At 35.1% G+C, this 21,678-nt stretch overlaps 1 protein-coding gene and 1 long non-coding RNA gene across 2 annotated transcripts in view; one reads left to right on the top strand and one right to left on the bottom strand.

The window, feature by feature from the left end:
• Positions 1-21,678, top strand: part of GPC5 (glypican 5) — a 1,481,119-nt gene that overhangs the window by 937,231 nt on the left and 522,210 nt on the right. The gene's annotated exons all lie outside the window — the stretch shown is intronic.
• LOC105505826 overlaps positions 20,274-21,678 on the bottom strand; it is a 12,472-nt gene continuing 11,067 nt past the window's right edge. Inside the window, exon 3 of the long non-coding RNA XR_001000814.1 lies at positions 20,274-20,471. This is a non-coding gene — a long non-coding RNA (uncharacterized LOC105505826). The remainder of the gene's footprint in view (positions 20,472-21,678) is intronic.

A 21,678-nucleotide genomic window follows, 5' to 3' on the forward strand; every position in this document is an offset into this window, starting at 1 on the left:
GATTTTCCAGAGAGAATTTTCTAAAAGCTTAAAAATATTGTACCAAATCCCATTCCATTTTTTAAGTCAACCAGCTATGAAACCAAGTGTTCTACAGCATGAAACAATATACGTTAGTCATTTTATTTGTCATTGCTTTGTGTGTATAATGAAAATTATTGATCTTTAACTTCATTTACCTTATTCAACCTCCATTTTTCTCCGTTTTAAGAATCATTAGCACATATTAATAAACAGTTCTACTTCAAAGTAATTAACATACCTTTTTTGAACAACAGAAATTCTCTGGTAGTCTGAATTAGAAAAAAAATGAATGCAGGATATTGTTTATACATTAGGATTAAAAGTCCTGTCATTTTCTTTTGCTATGGCTCTAAAGTTTCTTCCCAGATATGAAAGAAATGTAAAGGCATGTTAGCATAATGGAGTTTCATGCATTTTTTTGTTTAACAATCTAGGAAACTTAAATTCTCATCTCAAATATTTCACTTGAGGGAAAGTTAAAATCAAAACCAAAATATCAACCATTGTGTTGACTAAAATTTGATATAGGATTAAATAAATTTTACAAAGACCTAGTTTACTCCATTGAAGAAAAACATATTTCTATAATACGTAACATAATGACATGCAGGTGGTTTTTCTAGCTGTTCAACTTTTACTTTTCAATAAATCTATTTTATGTCATTTTGCTTGTAATTTTTGGCTTTGCTTTGTTTATTTAAAAGGCCATGTAAATATAGTCATTCCTTTAGTACATAGTGTTCCTCATAAGTGTTTTATTAAGCTAACTAATGAGTTCCAGCTTGTCTTTTGTTGGATGTCTTATTTCTTAATGACCCTTGATAAGCGAAAATATACTTTTGTCTCAAATCTCTCTTTCTAATCAAAGCGGCAACCTTCTTATCAAAACATAAGGCAAATGCCAAATCTGATTAACAACTAGAAAAACTGTAAGACAGAAAATTAATTAAGGCCCACAATTGTCTTGAACTTACTCAAAGTTGTTTTCAAGATTTTGAACCACCACCTGATTTATGAGAAAAGACTGTTGTGAGGATTTTTTTAAACGTGGATTTTAAAAATCAATAGTGATCTATCAAATATATACACCAACATTCTTCTTGAATCTTTGACCCTTGGCAATAAATCCCTGGTATCTTATAAAATTTGAAATTTAATATGAGTTATTTTGCTTGATATTAGCAAATTACTGCAGATTTTTTTTCTTTCATACAATGTAGGATATTCTTAGAAACTACCTTCCTAAAAAGTATGTGGAAGATATCTCTGGAGTAAGTTACTCAGGCTGCCTTTCAACATAGGGTGATGGCTTGACAACATGCCAATTTAAAACTCTTTGTAGATAAATACATGATTGGTTTGGTTACTGTTACGCTGTTATAGCAATGTATTTCTAAGTAAATTACACTTAAATGTAAGATAAGGAAAACACAAAGAATTTGAAATACATAAATTGAAAAGATCTGAAGTTAAAGATGAGACTAAAATAGAATTATTGCCAGGTGCCGTGTGTCACATGCCTGTAAACCCAACACTTGGGGAAGCCAAGGTGGCTGGATCACGAGGTCAGGAGAGTGAGACCATCCTGGCCAACATGGTGAAACCTTGTCTCTACTAAAAATACAAAAATAGCTGGGCGTGGTGGCAGGCACCTGTAATCCCGGCTACTCAGGAGGCTGACTCCAGAGGCTGGGGCAGGAGAATCGCTTGAACCAGGAGTCAGAGGTTGCAGTCAGCTGAGAACACACCACTGCATTTCAGCCTGGGGACAGAGAGAGACTCCATCTCAAACATACATACATACATACGTACATACATACAATAGAATTATTAGTGAAATCAAATTATTGATGGGAAAAACATCCAGAAGCAAAGATTCTTCTTTATGCCTTTATAAGTTACAGTATGCTGATAAGCCGCTAAATTTCTTTGTTTTCTGTTGTAATTCAACTTACATGTTCATTGTATTTATTTTCTTTCTTTCAGATATTTTAGAGGAGTTTGAGAAAATATGTTGTATTGCTGGTCCACTTCCTTTGAAATAGTTTTAGTTGTCATGATACTTTATATAAACAATTAGAAATAAATATGTATAATAACAAAACAGTCTTTGTAACTTTAAATAATCTATATTTTCATTTCAATTTATAACATGAGCAATAATTAAATTCCTGTGACAAAGATTTAGGTAACGCATGACGTATCAGCAAATCTTAGAAGTACAAAGAAAATTAATACATGCAAACCTGCACTTGTACCCCTGACTGTAAAAGTTAAATAAAAGAAAATTAATATGTAGCCTCTGTTAATTCAGTTGTGGAAACTGAGGCATACAAAGGTTAAACAACTTGTACAGGTCATGCATATAGTAAATGCAGAGCTTTAGTTATGGCTTTAAAGGAATGATGAGCAACCAAGTAACCAAGTAGATGGTGAATGGGAAAAAAAAAAAAAAATTCACAAACTGTGAGCTAACAGTAGATCTGGCTAAATTTAGGGCATAAAATAAAAAAAAAATTAAAGACAAATTATATGAGACATTTGACCACGATTGTATGACAAAGAAAAGACAGTATTTTTGAGAAGTCTGAAACATAAAACATAGTTTGGAAAATAATTTCTGTAGAAACCTCAAGAAATTACTGAAAATTCTGGCATTCTAAACAGAATGAAAGAACACACGCAGGCTCATATGTTTTGTTACTGCTTAATGCAGTCTCACTAGCTAGATTGCATCTCTTTGCTGTTGTCCATAGATGAACTAAAATGCTATGAACATAGTAGGCATTCAATAAATGCTTGTAAATTTATTAACATATTAATTTATATGTAATGAAATATCTGAAGTAGAAATGTATTTCATAAGCTGAAGCCCAGTGTGCCTTTCATTGTTGAAGAAATAAGGTTCCATGATCAATTTATGTCATGAACAAAATGATCTGAAGACTCATTTTACCCTCTAATGAGTTTTGCCACATCAGGTAATTATCATTTAATTTGTCATCATAAGCATTGTTTAAACAAGACAAGGCCCTTGCACTAACAAGGAAGCATCTGCATCTCACACGAGGAAAAGGGAAGTGCAGTCAAGCTTTGGATCAGTCCTCTGCCTGTCAGGGAAAGGAGGAGGAGACTAAAAAAGGCAATGAAATTTATGAACTACAGAAGAGGAGAAATTCAGTCTTACTCTCAATCTTCCTAAAAAATATATAATACTTAAAATCTATATTATGTAATCTATATATTGATCTCTTAATAATTTAAGATGCTCTGAAGGAAGTGGTATAATGAAAAAAACATAAGTCTATGAAATCAAAGATATCACAGTTTCAATATCAATTTCATTAATTACTATTTCTGGGCATCCAAACGAGGTACTTAGTATTTTTGGTACTTAGGGAAGATATATATATGTATATATATAGATATATCTCTATATCTATACTTAAAATATAATTCATAGATAAATATAGATGATATATTAGGGTATTGGAAAACAGAAATCCATTAGTTTTATCTAATTTCAAGCTATATGACAATGACTCATATCAAAAAAGTAGTACTTTACACAAATTGCATATGTATCTATATGTATATACAAAAAATACATAAATATACAAAATAGGTATTTTTCCCCATATTTTACCAAAACATACATACATATATAACATATATATACAACATATACACATACAACAAATACATATACAAATTGTGTATATATATGTACATGTTGTATATGTATTGGTAAATTATGGGGAAAAATATTAACTAGTTTGATGAAAATATATTTAGAAGAGCTGGCACGCTTTAGGCATTTAATATTTCTTATGTAAATTAATAAATGTAGGCATATGTATTTTTATACACATTGTATTGTCTCCTCAAAAGAACAATTCATTTTTACTTTTATGTACTGTATCTCTAATCTGTCTAATAATAAAACATAAGTTTTGTGTTTAAAATTGGACTTGAATAGAAAAGAAACACCGAAAATTTTTAAGAAATGGAATGATCGTTTATGCATGATTTCCAATATTAAGAATAGAGTTTGTAAAATCAGTAAATCAATAAATGAGGCATTTGTTCTAATAATCATATTTCTCATATAAAAAATGTACTTAAATATAATTCATAGATAAATACAGATGATGTATTAGGGTATTGGAAAACAGAAATCCGTTAATTATATCTAATTTCAAGCTATATGACAATGACTCATATCAAAAAAGTAGTACTTTACACGAATTGCATAAAGATGAGTTGGTTTTTAACAGTGTTCTTTCGCCTGCTGTATTGTGTGTACTACGTTGTTTTGATGTAGTTTCTGTTTATAAATACTAACACCCTCCTTTCTCAAGACATTCAATCATGTCAGGTGTATATGGATTTTTCTGGGTTTATTTAGTAAAGATTTATGAATGAATAAGTCAATGAAGAAAAATTATTCCCTTCATGTAGATTTTACTTTATAATATGACAGGGAACACACATCACATTAAAGTATGTTTGCATATATAGGATATAGTAATATAAACTTAAAAATAATGAAAATTAATATGTTAACAAAAGCAGTATGCGGTCATACTTGTGGAATGAATGTATTTAGTAGTGTGAAATACAAAAAACCTCTACTGCTTGATGTTTTCAATGTTAACCCCCAAATTGTGGTGGTAGTTTTCTTAAACAGAGGACAAAAAGATGTACATGATGAGGGATAAAGTACATTTTTCTAGAAACACATTTGCTTTCTGTTTTATGATTAGGTATAGAATGTTTGCTGTAGGCCAACATCAAAGAAAAACCTCCATGCTTGAATATTAATGCCTAATAGTATCTTAACGGAAAACAAAAGTTTTCATGTTTTAATAAAGATAAAATATTTTAAATGTCTGGTTGGCATAATAAGTGACTGAAAGTCAAATTCAATGGAATAGCTCTACTACATATCATTATGTAAATATACAGCTGTACTACATATCATTCTACTATTATTCTGTTAGTGACTTGACTTTCTCAGCATTTTTGCCACAGTGATTTTAGAATTCTGAAAATGCTATCATAGACTTCTGCCTCCTAAATGAAAGGAGGAGGGGTTCAAGCAAGATCAGTTTTAGAGTCATTCTTGAAATAGTTTATCATTATCTTGGCACCCCCAAAATGCTTACTATTCTATAAAACAAATCTGAAAAAATTATAGACTGAGAGCATGATTACATCATTTAACTTGCATAAGGAAAAAGTGATTTTGCAAAATATGTAAAATATGTTATTTGTTTGGAAGAGACAAAGGAAGATTCCAAATGGAAGTCAATCTGAAGGAGAGAACATACCTTTAATAACTCGTGATACATACACACACACGTAGGTATGTATACACATATCCATAAAACCTAACCATGTTTATACATGTTCTCAGATTAGTAAGAGTCTCCGTATACACATCAATGTAATGGTTTTAGTATAATTAAGTGGATATAGAAAGTTACTATGGATCAGAGGAAAGTGAAGGAACAGTCAATGCCTTTAAAAGTACATACTGATTCAGATGGATAAAGTAAATGAAGAAGATCATGGAGATTGTAATAACATTGACACCAGTCAAACTGAACTTGCTAAATGGAGGCAAAACATAAACAAATATCCAACATACTCCCACAGTTGCTGTGTTATTCCTGTTATTATATTCTAAATGAATGTACAGTACCAGAGACCAATTAATTTAGATTAGCTCTGTGGTTGTGATTTCTGAGGATGATTCTGTTCACTGAGGTGTGGAGCATATCAAGATGAGAAAGAAGACATGGTAATGGGAGGAAGCACAGGGCATGTCCTTTCACTAGGAAAACAGATGACTGGACGAACGAAATGTAGTAGAGCCACACAATGGAATATTTCTTAGTAATAAAAAAGAATGAGCTGTTGGTACACAATGTAAAATGGATGAATCTCAAGTTAACTATGCTGAGTGAAAGAAGTTGGCCAAAAATCTTTATGATTTCATTTATATAAGACTAAGAATTACAAACCAATAAGGAGTGACAGAAAGAAAATCAGTGGTTTCCTATGAATGAGGCATGGCACAGAGCGGGGCAAGGTTACAAAGGGGCCTCACTATACTTTTGGGCTCAATGGATAGGTTCATTATCTTGGTAGTGGTTATGGTTTCCGAAGTGTGTATATATGCTAAACTTATCCAATGGTACATGTAAGTGTGTGTAGCTTATTGTATGTCAACTGTACTTTAATAAAAATAAGACTTACCAGAGTCAGTTTGATCAGGAATCCTTGAATCACAGATGCGATTTTAAGATTTTTTCAAAATAATTGAGATCATTTAGGTGAAAAATATTATTTACTGTGTTACGTAGATGTAGCCACCATGAGTGAAGCATAAAGCTATTTATGAAAAGAAAAGGAAAAAAAAAAGTGAGATTTCTGATGTTCTCGTTCAGGTGTAATTCTGCTTACCGGTAACTGTATCCTACAACTGTGATAAAAAATTTCAGACTTGTACAATAAGAGAAAGTATGGGTGTTTATATTTCTTTCTCCCCTCCCACTAAAGCTTTTAATATAGAACCTATGTGTGTATAGCCTGGGAATTTTACAAATTTATTGAAATTTTTCTCAATTTACTAATATTTTTAGAGAAACTTCAACCAGTATATATACGTATATGTATTGGTTTACTGTTGGTAGTTTATTGTTTTAAAAATTCATAAATCTGTTACTCTTTGTATTATGTTTACAATAGAGATAGAACATTTATACTTCCATGAAAAAATTCATCAGTGGTTTGGAAAATAATGTTTTCTGCAAGTTGGCAAACCGCAGGCACTTCAGTAGGATAACATCTCCTTTTCCACTTGCTTCTATGATAACTGGTCTAGTTCTTCAGAGAACAAATGAACAGGGATCATAACGTAAGAGCCCAGTTTAATACTTGGTTAAGTCAAGTAAAGGAAACATATTTGTCTAAAGTAATTTGGGTAATTCTTTAAATCTTCCCTGTGATTATTTTTTTCTAATTACTATCTTTTTCTATTTACTTCCCCAAGGACACCAGGTCATACAACCATCTGCATGAGGCTCTATGGTCAGAGAGGAATGTCCCTCACTAGACATAAACATTTTTCTCTTGCTCAGCTGATGACCTTGGCTGCAGTGACCAGTGGAGCCTCCCTTTGAATACTACCTTCACATTTTCATCCTGTCTCCCTGTCTGCCTGAGCTAATCTGTTTCAGTGTTCTCTTTGTTCACGACATCCTGAGAATTAATGTTTATCCTAGTTTGGTGATTTCTAGCAGGGATAAATGGTCTCTTTACAAAATCCTGTTAATGATATTTCACTTCAGGAACCAAGACCTGTTTTACTGCAGTTTTTGCCTTTGCCTTCGCCGCCTTCAAATCATTATATTCTGCTCCCAACTGATAGCAAAGAACCAAACGCCCAGGTTTAATTTGCAGTGTCCTTGCTTAATTCAAACTTGCTGCTATACTCTCAGAGAAGCCCAATTTATCTTTTGAAAACACTTTCCACTGTAAAATATTTTCAACTCTTTTTTGTTCTCTTGCTGTGTATTACACATGCTTGTGTTACTATCTTACACATTGGAGGAAATTATACTTGTCTAGTTCAGGAAATTAGCATGTTCTCTTAGATATTTTGAAAGGTATGATTTACCTGATAATCAGTACTCAACCTATCACAATAATGGCTGCCTTGGCTGTAGGTCAGGAGGACAAGTTCAGGGAAAACGGTACATCTGTTGGAGCAGGCAGAATAATCTGTTTCATTTCTGCAATAGCTAACATAATAATAGAAGAACCAGTAATGAGGGCTGGTGAGGGTCCTAACATACACAGTGGTCTTCAGCACGATCGTTCGTGTTATCACTGTGAATCACTGACATAATTGTGCTATTTCTGATTTGAAAAGCTACAGATGGCTCCCAATTTCTTTTACAACAAAATCAAAACTTTTCAGTATGACACTAAAAGAGCCCTTATTTTGTCTCCAAACCATATTTCTTGCATCGTTTTCTCCCCTTTCTCGCTCACTTCCCAAACACAGCCTTCTCATTCTTCCAGGCCAGTAACAGTGCAGCTTCTTATACCTCTGAGAGATGCTTCCATCTTGTCTTCACTAAGCAAAGTTGTCGCTCAAATCGAAAGCCCAGCACAGGCTTCTTTGAACTTTTCCTAGCCAGGCCTGACACTTTGAAATGTCCTTTTTGGAAATGTTACTGTGCTGCTTCAGGGCAAAAGGAGCTTTGTGTACACCTCTTGTGGCGCTGTGATGCATAGAGTTGTTAACACTGATTCTTATTAAAATGAGAACCTTCTTGAGAATAGGAAATAGGACTTTTTCACTCTGTACTTCTAGATACGTGCATATGCTTGGCACATCACAATAGATCTTCAATCTATATTTGTGGAAGGAGTAAGTGAAAATCTTACGTAGTGATTTTCTTGGGTAGGCAAATGGAGTGTGGCAACAGAAACATCCGGAGGACCACCAAATGCAGGCATACAACCATACAGGGAGTTCCCAAAAGGGAGATAAATGCAAACAAACAGAACCAGATACAGGATCTGGGGTAACTAGAGTTTTTGCCCAGTCCTAAGAGAACGAGTAAGAAAGGTCTGAATTTTAGTCCCAAGTAAACAGGAATATTAGGAAAAGTATCAATCAAGGTCTTAGACATAGAGAAATAAGAGTGAATCAATTAATGGAACTAGGCTATAAGGTTAGAGTGGCTTATTTTAAGAGAACCAGAGTTCATTGTCAAAATGACACGAGGAACCAAAGTACCAGAGACAGTGCTCCTTAAACTAACGGCAAGCAGGGGCAGACTTAGCCCAGAGACAGTGCTCCTTAAACTAACCGCGAGCAGGAGCAGACTTAGCCCAAGGTGTCCACATCTGTTGCAATTTATTCGCATCACTCCACACTCATGGAAAGAAAAATGTTAATCAAAAAGACTTGTCACTTGAAGTTCCACACTTCAGGGTGTTACTTTAGGTTCTGCGCCTGTACCTATTTCAAATTTTCTGGTCCTTGTGGTGTTTTCTATATATATATGGTTTGGGGCTAGTTGTTTTCATTGTTATTGTTTTTAATCCATAACTGACTCTGTACTTAGGACTTCTGAAACAAGGGCATAGTGCTTTTCCCCCACCATATGTTGCTTTTCATTTCCTCCTCCTTGAATTTATTTGCTCAGCTGCCAAGCAACTCCTGATTCACTCTCTTCTAGGTTCACCCACTACTGGCTTATGCTACAAACTATGTCAGGGCTTATGACCTTAAATTTCTGAGAGCGAAGGGACTCAGAAGTTAAGTGAGTGCAGTATTCTAGAGGAGTCAAGCAGTTATAATCATCCTTCTTATAACATTCCTCCTGTTCATTTTTGCATCTCTATAAAGAAATAGCTGAGGCTGGGTAATTGATAAAGAAGGCAGGCTTAATTGGCTCATGGTTCTGCAGGCTGTACAGGAAGTATGGCATCCCCACCTGTTCAGCTTCCGGGGAGGCTTCAGGCAGCTTTTACTCATGGAAGAAGATGAAGCTAGAGCAAGTACATCATGTGGCAAGAGCAGGAACAAGAGAGAGAGAGGATGGTGGTTCCAGACTTAGAAACAACCAGATCTCACATGATCTAATGGAGCGAGAACTCACTTATCACCAAGGCGATGGTGCTAAGCCCTCATAAGGGATCTGCTGCCACGATCCAGTCACCTGCCACCACCACGATCCAGTCACCTGCCACCAGGCCCCACTTCCAACATTAAGAAGCACATTTCAACATGAGATTTGGAGGGGACAAACATCCAAACTATGTCCCCTCCAAACACCTATCAAGGACTACTTTGGTTATCTCAGTATCCTCTTATTAGTTTCTGATAATTTTGCCACCATAAGACAAAATTCAAATAGTATAAAAGTTAGAGGGGAATTGCCGTTCTTCCCTCTGTGTTTATTCATTCACTTTAATTTGAGGAGTTTATTTAAGTAAAAACACGGAGTTTTTCCATGGCAACAAAACCATAGTGATAGGAGTCTGTTAACACTGGCCAAGAAAACAACATAGGGCAGCCCCAGTCTTCTGGCTTACCAAGCTGTAATCAAATGAGGATGTGAAGAGTGAAGGATCTCCCAAGGAGGGTGCTTGACTTCAACTAGAAAAACAAATTGTGCTCTCCATGATGGTTCTTGAGTTAGAAGAGGCTTTGATGTTTTTCACTTTTCCTTCTATGAAGGAAAACACATTATGACTCTTAAATTACACAAACAAAGCTTTTTTTTTTTTTTTTAACTGCATATTCATGCCCCAAGCCAACTTTTCCTAATTAGTCAGATGGAGAACTAATGGAGTTGTTGGAAAGCTGATTGAATACTTAAGAGCCCAGGAATAACATCAGTCACCATTTGGAGAAAACACAATATGTTTAGCAATAGGTGGGTAAACTGAGAAGGCTCAAATTCTAGCCTGGAGGGAAATTGTAGGACTGCTCCAATTCTAATCCCCAAATTCCTTCTCTTCATTGGTTAAAGGAGGCTGCCAGTGGTGGAGTTCTGTTATCACCTTTGTTTAGTTGTCCTCCAAAGTCCTCTAACCTCAGTTATTCTGAAGTAGCAATTATAACATCTCTGGTCATATCTTAGAGGTGAAACAATTTCTTGCAGCAGGTTAGGCCTTCATTTACTATCTCTTTAATTCATCCATCTAACAAGCAATTTCCAAGTATGTTGTAATCCTTATGTATTACATAGGATTACATACATTAAGCAGGTGTATGTAGGTTCATTGTATGGAAATTGCAGAAATATATAAAAATATTCTTAGCATTGTTTCCCTGGCCTGGCAAGAATAGCATCAGGAATTGGAAAATTGTTAAGAGAATTTGTCATTTAAACTGCCTCTGAAATGTTGGACTTTATTAAAAACGTGTTTATGTATTACTTTTATTTAAGAGTAATTAATTAAGTACTTTTATTTAAGAGTAATTAATTAAGAGTTGTCAATTTTACCAGACAGGACGCTAGAGCTAGAAATAACATACTTTTTTTAGGAAGAAGGCGACCCAGGCCACCTCTTGCAGAACACAAAGCACCTAACTCAGATGTGGGCCGTGGTGGAGCCGAAGTCAACAATGGCTGACCAGCACACTCCAGGGCATTACACAGTGGCTTGCTCTTTCCCGTTCTTCGGCTTTCAGAACAATAACCTGCCATCCTTTTTATTTTTCAAACTTGATTGATTCTAAACAAAAATACCAGGCAGTTATTTTCATATTTTATAGCTCAGGGTCACTGAAATTATAAATAATTTTTACTGATCCCAACATTTCACATTCATCTTAGGCAATTTAACAAGAAAAGGTCTAAATAGATTTTTAAAAATACTTTAATAAGGATCTGTACATGTTGAATCTGTAATTACCTGTGTATTATCTCTGCTCAGTCTTGAGTGAAGTCTGAGTGAATAATTTCTTCAATGATCCAGTTTTTCTGTTTTTTTTTCCCCTCAATCATTTAATGCACATGACTGTATCCTAAGTTTAGTGAAGCAGAAAACAAAGTAAAATATATTTTAAAGCACAGTTATTACAAAATGCTTCCAGTTTCTAGCTTCTCTAAATGAATAACGTCTTCAGGTTTAAGCTATTTCCTCTCATCTGGATCTTCTCTTTGTCTCTGGATCCTTTGTCATATAATGAGAAGTTGATGAATGCCAAAATTTTAAGTTTCACAAAAGAGAAGACTAAATTGAAAAATAAATAGTTTTCTCAGTTTTTGTATTCATGATAATGTTAATTATAAAGCAAAATAGCAGTGACTGAGATATTTATTTCAAATATAAGCACATTATAGACACGGACTATGTTAACAACTGGTAAGATTTTAAAATCCCTCCTAGTTGCGCTTCATTACTCCAGGTATAAATATTTACCCAACTTGAGGTAAAATTTTTCTCAAAAATGGTTAATAATATATACGTTTTTTTTTTGTCTGAATGCAGAGCTGAATATCCATTTTACTTCATTTCATATTTTATATCAGCACAGCCAAACTTTTTCCCAACAAAAAAAGCAGTCTGATATAAGCCACTGTGGCAGGTCTTTGCCAGACTCTTCTAACTTGTATTAGAGATGAGTATTTTACATGTTTACTGTGATGCACTCAGTTGGGGGTTCTTTATTATTATTAACTCAATAACAAAAAATAAAAAGATGGAGCACTGGATAAAATTTCAGTTACTAAGCAAAGTAAGAAGTAATTAGTTTTCAACAATGCAGAAGCAATTCAATGTATACACTCTATATTCCCATTTTATAGCAATAAAAATCTTTAAAATATTTTCCAAACAGTTCGTTGCTAACGTCAGTCTCCCCTCCACTGTCGCCAAACATTCTCAATTTATTTCTTTCGTGATAATAACTTTGACATCCTTCAGATTTTTTGATAATATATTTTCTACAAGTTTTGGTTGAATACATAATGTTAAACTGAACTTCCTAGGTTAGGCAGGGTATATTTGAATGTTGCTTGTACCTTCTGCAGTATAGTACTTCTTAATGGGACTAGAATAAACAAACTGAGGATATTGGTTTGAAAGCTTCTGTAATGTTTTTCTGTTCTCTGTTTTTTACCTACAAGTGGCTTCTAGCAGTGAGGAGTAAAGACGATTGACAGAAAATAATGTTAATTGCATGGGATTTAAAGTTATAGGGATCTTATCCCATCCTAGTTTCATCATTTGATACTAATATAGCCAATGACAATTCACTTACGTGGTTGCCTCAATCCTTAGTTTTCACAATTATAAAACTAGAGTTATGGGAACATGTACTCAATAGAAATACTGTGAGAAATAATAGCATAGTGTACAATAAGCAATCAACATATGCTGATGATTATTAATGCTGTTAATATAGATAACAAATGAACATAATTTTCAACCACTTACAAATATTTCAATATAATTTGGAAATGAATTACAAATTAGACAAAAATAGAAAAAGACTATTGTCCAATAAAATAGCTATTCACAATCACCCTGTTACACTGAATTTGATTGTTTATATAGGCTCTGCCTTAATGAAAAGGAGAGGACAAGAAAGTGGATACTTTCTTTTCCTAGAACATCCATTAAATTAAAAGTACTGAGACTTCTGGTTTCCAGTTCCACTTATAAGTCACAACTCTGTTCTAACAACAGCAAAAAGTGGAGTGACTGATAAGTCAACTTTTATTAAATCAATAAAAGAGGTGATGGAAAACAGTTGTCTTCACTATTTTGGAGACTGAAGAGACAGACAAGTGAATACATTGAGTCACAGGTTACCAGAGCAGAGTCTCACCAGTGAAAACCTTGGCAGGAATGAGGACTGGGGTTGTAAACCTGAAATATAGTTGAATTGCTGGGGGCACAAAGTGGACAAGTCTGAGAATTAAAAACTCCAGGGGAACCCACAAAATGGAGCTCACACTTTTGTGAGATTTACCTCCAGGAACTCGACCCACTTCTCTCAGTCAATATCAGAGAAAAGTCTCTTCATCGTTCTGGTGTGGGGATAGGGAAAGAAACCTCCTTAGAATATGCCAGAGCATTGTCTTCATAGAAAGGTTTACACTCTGGAGAAACTCTTTAATCAGAGCTTTATCCTCTTGGGGTTTTATCAGAACCTAGGGGAGGGGAAATGCCCAATTTCAGCCACTTATATCCTCTTACATGGAGGGAGGGAAATACAGAATCTCAGCCCACTCTAACCATCCACAAAGGAGGAGGAAAATACCCGCCTTTGGCCTACTCTAGCCTTCGTTTTCTATTTATGAGGTGGTGGTGCTGAGAAGCACTTTTGAAGTTCACAGTCCACAGGCGTAGGCTTAATAAAAGACTGAGACTGAATCACAGGACTGTAGAATACTTCCTGTCCCTGACACCCTACTACCACATTATTAAAGAACTGTTTACAGCCGTCCTTTTACTGCCACATGCTACTGTCTACATCATGTCCAGTTATCAAGAAAGAATTGCAAGGCATACCAAAAGGCCAAAAAGAAACAAACCCACAATTTGAAGAGGCAGAGCAAGCAGTCATGACAGGGATATTAGAATTTTCAGACTGGGAATTTATACAAATATGATTAATATGCTAGGGGTTCTTAATGGATAAATAAAGTAGATAACATGAAAGGACAGGTGGGCAATTTAAACAGAGATAGAAATCCTAAGCAAAAAAAAAAAAAAAAAATGCTATGGGTCAAAAATATTGAGACAGAAATGGAGAACATTATGTTTAAGCATCATACTGGAAGAAATACTACTTTTAAACATAATACTTCCTTCTCAATATGCATATATTGTATTTCCTTTTTCTTAGCAAATGATATGACAAAAGGATATAAAATATATACATATAGAAAAGGAAGAAATTGTCTTCATTCTCAGATGACATGATTGTCTATGTAAAGTATCTGAAAGAACGGACAAAACCCCTGGAACTAATTGATCATAGCAAGGTTTTAGGAATATACATAGTCAATTGCCTTCTGTATTAGTTCATTTACATGCTGCTATGAAGAAATACCTGTGACTGAGTAATTTATAAGGAAAAAGAGGTTTAATAGACTCACAGTTCCACATGGCTGGGGAGGCCTCTCAATCATGGTGGAAGGTGAAGGAGGAGCAAAGGCATGTCTTATATGGCAGCATGCAAGACAGCATGTTCAGGGAGACTGCCCCTTTATAAAACCACCAAGTCTCATGAGACTTATTCATTATTATGAGAATAGCATGAGAAAAACCCACCCCTATGATTCAATTACCTCCATTAGGTCCCTCCCATGACACATGGGGATTAAGGGAACTACAATTTAAGATGAGATTTGGCTGGGACACAGCCAAACCATATCATTCTGCCCCGGCTGCTCCCAAATATCATGTCCTTACAATTCAAAGCACAAAAACACAGTCATGCCCTTCCAACAGTCCCTCAGAGCATTAACTCATTGCAGCATTAACTCAAAAGTCCAAGTCCAAAGCCACATCTGAGACAAGGCAAGTCCCTTACTCCTATGAACTTGTAAGATCAAAAGCTAGTTAGTTCCTTCCTAGATACAATGGGGGTACAGGCTTTGGGTAAATACACGTATTCTAAATGGGAGAAATTGGACAAAACAAAGGAGCCACAGGCCCCATGCAAGTCCAAAATCCAACAGGGCAGTCATTAAACCTTAAAGTTCCAAAATGACCTCATTTGACTCCATGTCTCACATCCAGGTCACACTGATGCAAAAGGTGAGTTCCCATGGCCTTGGGAAGGTCTGCCTCTGTGGTTTTGCAGGGTACAGTGCTTCTGTTCTGACTGGTTTCATGGGTTGGCTCTGAGTGTCTGAGGCTTTTCCAGGTGCACGGTGCAAGCTGTCAGTAGAACTACCATTCTGAGGTCTGGAGGACGATGGTCCTCTTCTCACAGCTCCACTAGGTAGTGCCCCAGTGGGGACTCTGTGGGTTGAGGGGGGACTCCAACCCCACATTTCCCCTCTGCACTGCCATAGCAGAGGTTCTCCATGAGAGTTCCAACCCTGTAACACACCTCGCCCTAGACATCCAGGCGTTTTCATACATCCTCTGAAATCTAGGTGGAAGTTCCCAAACCTCAAATGTTGCAATCTGTGTACCTGCAGGACCCACACCATGTGGAAGCTGCCAAGGCTTGGGGCTTGAACCCTTTGAAGCCATGACCCAAGCGGTATGTTGGTCTCTTTTAGCCACAGCTGGAGTGCCTGGGGCACAGGGCATTGAGTCTCAAGGCTGAATACAGCAGGGGGGCCTTGGTCCTGGTCCAAGAAACCATTTTTCCTCTCCTGGTACTGTGATGGAAGGGGCTTCTATGAAGACCTCTGACGTGCCCTGCAGACATTTTCTCCATTGTATTGGAGATTAACACTCTGTTCCTCATTACCTATGCAAATTTCTACAGCTTGCTTGAATTTCTCCCCAGAGAATGGGTTTTTCTTTCCTACTGCTTTGTCAGGGTACAGATTTTTCAAACTTTTATGCTCTGCTTCCTCTGGAATGCTTTGCTGCTTAGAAATTTCATCTGCCAGATACCCGAAATCATCTCTCTCAAGTTCAAAGTTCTACAGATCTTTAGGGCAGGGTGAAAATGCTGCCAGTCTCTTTGCATAGCAAGAGAGAACTTTATGCCAGTTCCTAACAAGTTCTCATCTCCATCTGAGACCACCTTAGCCTGGACTTTATTGTGCATATAACTCTCAGCATTTTGGTAAAGTCATTCAACAAGTCTCTAGGAAGTTCCAGACTTTCCAACCTCTTCCTGTCTTCTGAGCCTGCCAAGTCTCTATGAAGTTCTGAACTTTCCTACATTTTCCTGTCTTCTTCTGAGCCCTCCAAACTACTCCAACCTCTTCCTGTTACTCCTTTGCAGTGTAGTAGTTCCAGCTAGCAGTGGGCAATTTGGAGTATGGTTAAGTATGTTTAATCTCATACACACTGAAAAATGTTCATTGGATGTATATAAAAATCTGAGTTTATACATCTGAGCTAGAGAATTAGCAAAGCCACTGCAAAGTGGTATTTTAGAATTAGTTTCAATAAATCCATGTTGCTGCAGGTCTCACATTCTCAGAAGGCATTAAAGGGCAGGTAAAGCAAGGTATTTTAATATAACAATTTTGTTTAAAGGAAATACATATTTTCTAATCAGTAACTTATAATTATCAGGTAGCTGATTATTTTTCTGGCTGTGTCTTTATAGGGAATTAAATATATTTATGATGCTACATGCATACACACATAAGTTGTAAAAACATTTTTTATTTGTATGAGGCGAAAAATATGCATGGCTTTTGTACATATGAACAAAAACATACGAGAATTAGCATGTTAGCTAAGTGTTTACGTTTTGTAGCAAACTAAGATGTATCTTTAAACACTTTAACAAAATTAATATTGTCTTAGTATTTGATGTTGTCTGAGTAGAGATAGAATTTTGGATTACTAATTAAGGTCACAATCAGGAAATAGTTACATATTACACATTTCCATAGTAAAGTTATATGAAAATGATAATTATGTAGTTTATTTTCAAGGAAACCGTAATGGTATATAATGATGAAAACAGGTGAAATTTGGAAAAGTAACCCTTCATTCAAAGACTGTGTTCATAATCCAAGCCAAAAATGAACACTAAGCAAGTGAATGCAATCAAAACCTAGAGTATCTATTCCTGATTCCTGAAATCTGACTGAACCTAATTGTTAAGAAAGAGGTGGGAAGCTCTCCATGTCACCCAGGCTGGTCTTGAACTCCTGGCCTCAAGTGGTCTTCCAGCATGTACAAGAAAGTGTGTATAGTGGAACTGCCCTTTATAAAATCATCAGATCTCATGAGACTTATTCGCTATCATGAGAACAGCGTGGGAAAAACCTACCCTCCTGATTCAGTTGTCTCCCACTGGGTCCTTCCCATGGCACGGGGGTATTTTTGGAGCTCCAATTCAAGATGAGATTTGGGTGGGGGCACAGCCAAACCATATCACCTTCCTATATAGCTCTAGTGAACAAATGTAATTTTAAATAAAAAGTACAGTGCCATTTATGTTAGCACCGCCCCCCCCAACAAAAAAAAATAGGTACAAATTGAACAAAATATCTTCAAGCTCTAGCTGAGGAAAACAAACTATGATAAATTAAAGAAGAACTACACAAATGGAGAGATAGTCTATGTTCATAAATAGGAAGACTAAATAGTGTCAAGATGTTAGTTCTTCACAGCTTTATCGATTCAGTGCAATCCCAGTTAAACTCCCAGCAACTTATTTTATATTGTCAGGATGATTCTAATGTTTATATGGAGAGGCAAAAGGTACACGGTAGCCATATTGAAGGAGAATTACAAAGGAGTGAATATTGAAAAAGAACAAAGTTGGAGACTGATAATACCAGATTTCAAGACATATTACCAAGTTCAGTAATCAAGACAGTGTGATACTGACGAAAGAATAATAGACAAATGGATTAGTGGAACGGAATACAGAGCCTAGAAATAGACCTACATGAATATAGTCAACTGATTTTGACAAAAGAACAAAGGAAATGCAATGGAGCAAAATAGTCTTTTCAAGAAATGATACTGGAACAACTGGATTTACATGCAAAATTTTACAAAGAAAATCTAGACACAGACTTTACACCCTTCACAAAAATTAGCTCAAAATAGATCGTAGACCTAAATGTAAAACACAAAAGTATAAACTCTTAGAAGATAACTTAGGTAAAAATCTACCTGAACTTGGTTATGGAAAAGGCTTTTTAGATATACCACCAAAGGCAAAATTTATGAAAGCAATAACTGGTAAGTTGGACTTCATTAAAATTAAAAACTTCTGCTCTGTGAAAGAATATGACAAGAGAATGAGAGGTGAATCCATAAACCGGTAGAAAATAATTGCAAAAGATACGACAGATAAAGGATTGTTATCCTGAAATACAAAAATACATAAAATTCAGCAACAAGAAAACATGCAACCTGATGAAAAAAATCGGACAAAGACCTCAAAGGACACCTCACGAAAGATAAGCATATAAAATAGGCTGCACATTTTAGATCATCAGGCAAATGCAAATTAAAACAACCATAAAATACCACTATATACCTATTAGAATGGTCAAAATTCAAAACACCAAATGCTGGGAAGGATGTGGAGCCGCAGGAACTATCAACAGTGGTTGCTGGGAATGCAAAATGGTACTCTGGAAGACTGTTTGGCAGTTTCTCACAAAATTAAATATGCTCTTACCATATGTTCCAGCAATCACAGTGACCAAACGAATTCATGTGAAAATTGGCACATGGATATTTACAGCAGCTTTATTCATAATTGGCAAAACCTGGAAGCAACCAGGTTGCCCTTCAGTAGGTAAATGCATAAATAAACTGCAGTACGTCCTACAGTGGAATATTACTCAGCACTGAAGAGAAATAAGCTGTCAAGCCATGGAAAAAACATTACATGTATATTATTAAAAGAAGCCAATCTTAAAAGGTTGTATACCATGTGATTCTCACAATATGACATTCTGCGAAGGGCAGAATTGTGACAGTAACAAACAATCAGTGGTTGCCAGAGGTTGGGGAGCGGGAGGGATGAAAGATGGAGCACAGATGATTTATAGGGAACTGAAATCATTTTCCATAGTACCCTAATTGTGGATACATGTTGTTATACATTTGTCCAGACCCAAAGAATGTACAATATCAACAGTGAACCCTAATGTGAACTCTAGATTTTGCACAATTATGTATGTCAATACAGATTCATCAATTAAAACAAAAGTAACACTTAGTGTGTGATGTTGATAATGAGGGAGGCTACGCATGTGTGAAGGCAGGAGGTGTGTGGGAAATCTCTATCTTCCTCTCAATTTTTGCTGTAACCTAAAACTGCTTAAAAAAAATTAGTATTAACTGATGGCTTGACAGCTTATGATAGCTTATAGCTAGATCATCTCAAAATATTTGTGGTCAAAGAACAGATCATAGAGGTGAATCTAGTACATACATATATTGTATGTGTGTATCATACGTATTTATATTATGTATTATATATAATATATGCGTTATGATATTTGACTACAGCATTCTCTTTTTCCAGTATTTCTTCGTGCTTGTCTTGCTGGTAATAAAGACTGTCTTCAGGGCAAAATGTTTTATTATGTTGTGATGTGTTAATTTTGGGGAATCATTCTCCAGTTATAAATATTTACTTCAATAAGATTTCCAATAAGAATGCCTTGTGTATTTGAGTAATCAAGGATATCTTTAAGAAGCCATTAAGTCTTTGGATAAGATGGGCTCATCTTATCTCATCAAAATTGAGAAATATATACAGAGAATCATCCTTTAAAACATTAACTATACTTCTGCTATGTTTATTCCAACTTTCCATTAAGAAATGAACTAAATGGTATTATAACTACCCAATTAGCTAGCAGTATGCAATTTGGAGTATGATTAAGAATCTTTGATCTCATACACACCGAAAAATGTTCAGTGAATATATACAAAAATCTGAGCTTTTACATCTCAGCTAGAGAATTACCAAGACCACTGCAAATGCTGTGCTATTTTAGAATTAATTTCAACAAATCTATGTTTCTGCGGATCATGACATTCTCAAAAGGCATTAAAGGGCAGGTAAAGCAAGATATTTTAATAACAATTCTATTTAAAGTAAGTACCTATTTTCTAATCAACACCTTATAATTATCAGATAGCTGATTATATTTCTGGCTATGTCTTTACAATGAATTAAATGTATTTATGATGATAAATGCAAACACACATGTAAATTTTCAAAAACATTTCTTTCTTTGTATGAGGCCAAAAAATATGCAGGATATCTGTACCTATGAACAAAAAATATATATATGTGAAAATGAGCACGTTAGCTAAGTGTTTACTTTTTAGAGCAAAGTAAGATGTATGTTTAAATATTTTACCAAAATTAATACTGCCTTAGTATTTGATGATGTTTGAGTAGAGATGGACTTCCGGATTATTAATGTCACAATCAGGAAATGTTACAGATTACACATTTCCATAGTTAAGTTGTGTGAAAATGTTAATTATGTAGTTTATTTTCAAGGAAACAGTAATGGTATACAATGATGAAAACAGGTCGAATTGGAGAAAGTAACCCTTCATTCAAAGACTATGTTCATGATCCAAGCCAAAAATGAACGTTAAGCAAGCGAATGCAATCAGTTCCTAGAGTGTCTACACCCAGTTTCTGAAATCTGACTGAACCTGTTTAAAAAGAGATGGGAATCTTTCTATGTCATCCAGGCTGGTGTTGAACTCGTGGCCTCAAGTGATCTTCCAGCTTCAGCCTCTCGAGTAGCTGGAACAACAGATGCTGTGCCACTGCTCCTGGCTTTGAACCTAAATACATTTGAAAATAGTTACAACATGAAAAATAGTCTTGGATTTTCAAGTACTTTAACAATTTTTTCCTTGGAAACATTCCCCTAATATTTTAAGCAATGTCATTTTAATTGCCTTTTCTTTGATTTTTGAAAGGGCTGACCTTCAAACTGTTAAGATATAAAATATAAAATCAGACAAACGGTTGTGTTGATGATAAAATAAACCACTGCTGTAGCTTTAAAAAAAAGCCTAAATATTTGGCTTTTAGACCCAATAGGTATAAAACCCCAATCTGGCTTTTATACATAAAATAATGAAATCATTTTCCTCCTTCTATTTTGTACTATATAGCATTTAGTGTCATCTGATAGGCCAGTTGGCTGTAAAATCAAAAATGCTATCTAATGAATGTTATTTTCTCATAAAGCACTAAAGCAGCAAAGGAGTTATCTTTAACACATGGTTTCAAAATTGCATTTGCTTACTACAGTCCATCTTCATTATTAAAAAAATTGGTAATAGACATATTTTAAGCAATTTTTGCTGGCAACATGATGAAAATAATGATTTTTATTTTAATTTCAGGAAAGTTTGAATAAAAGTATATCCACATTCTCTTTTTTAAATTTTTTTTTTATTATACTTTAAGTTCTAGGGTACATGTGCACAACGTGCAGGTTTGTTACA

This window comes from Colobus angolensis, unplaced genomic scaffold (genome assembly GCF_000951035.1).
Source record: "Colobus angolensis palliatus isolate OR3802 unplaced genomic scaffold, Cang.pa_1.0 Scaffold13, whole genome shotgun sequence".
Lineage (NCBI taxonomy): Eukaryota > Metazoa > Chordata > Mammalia > Primates > Cercopithecidae > Colobus > Colobus angolensis.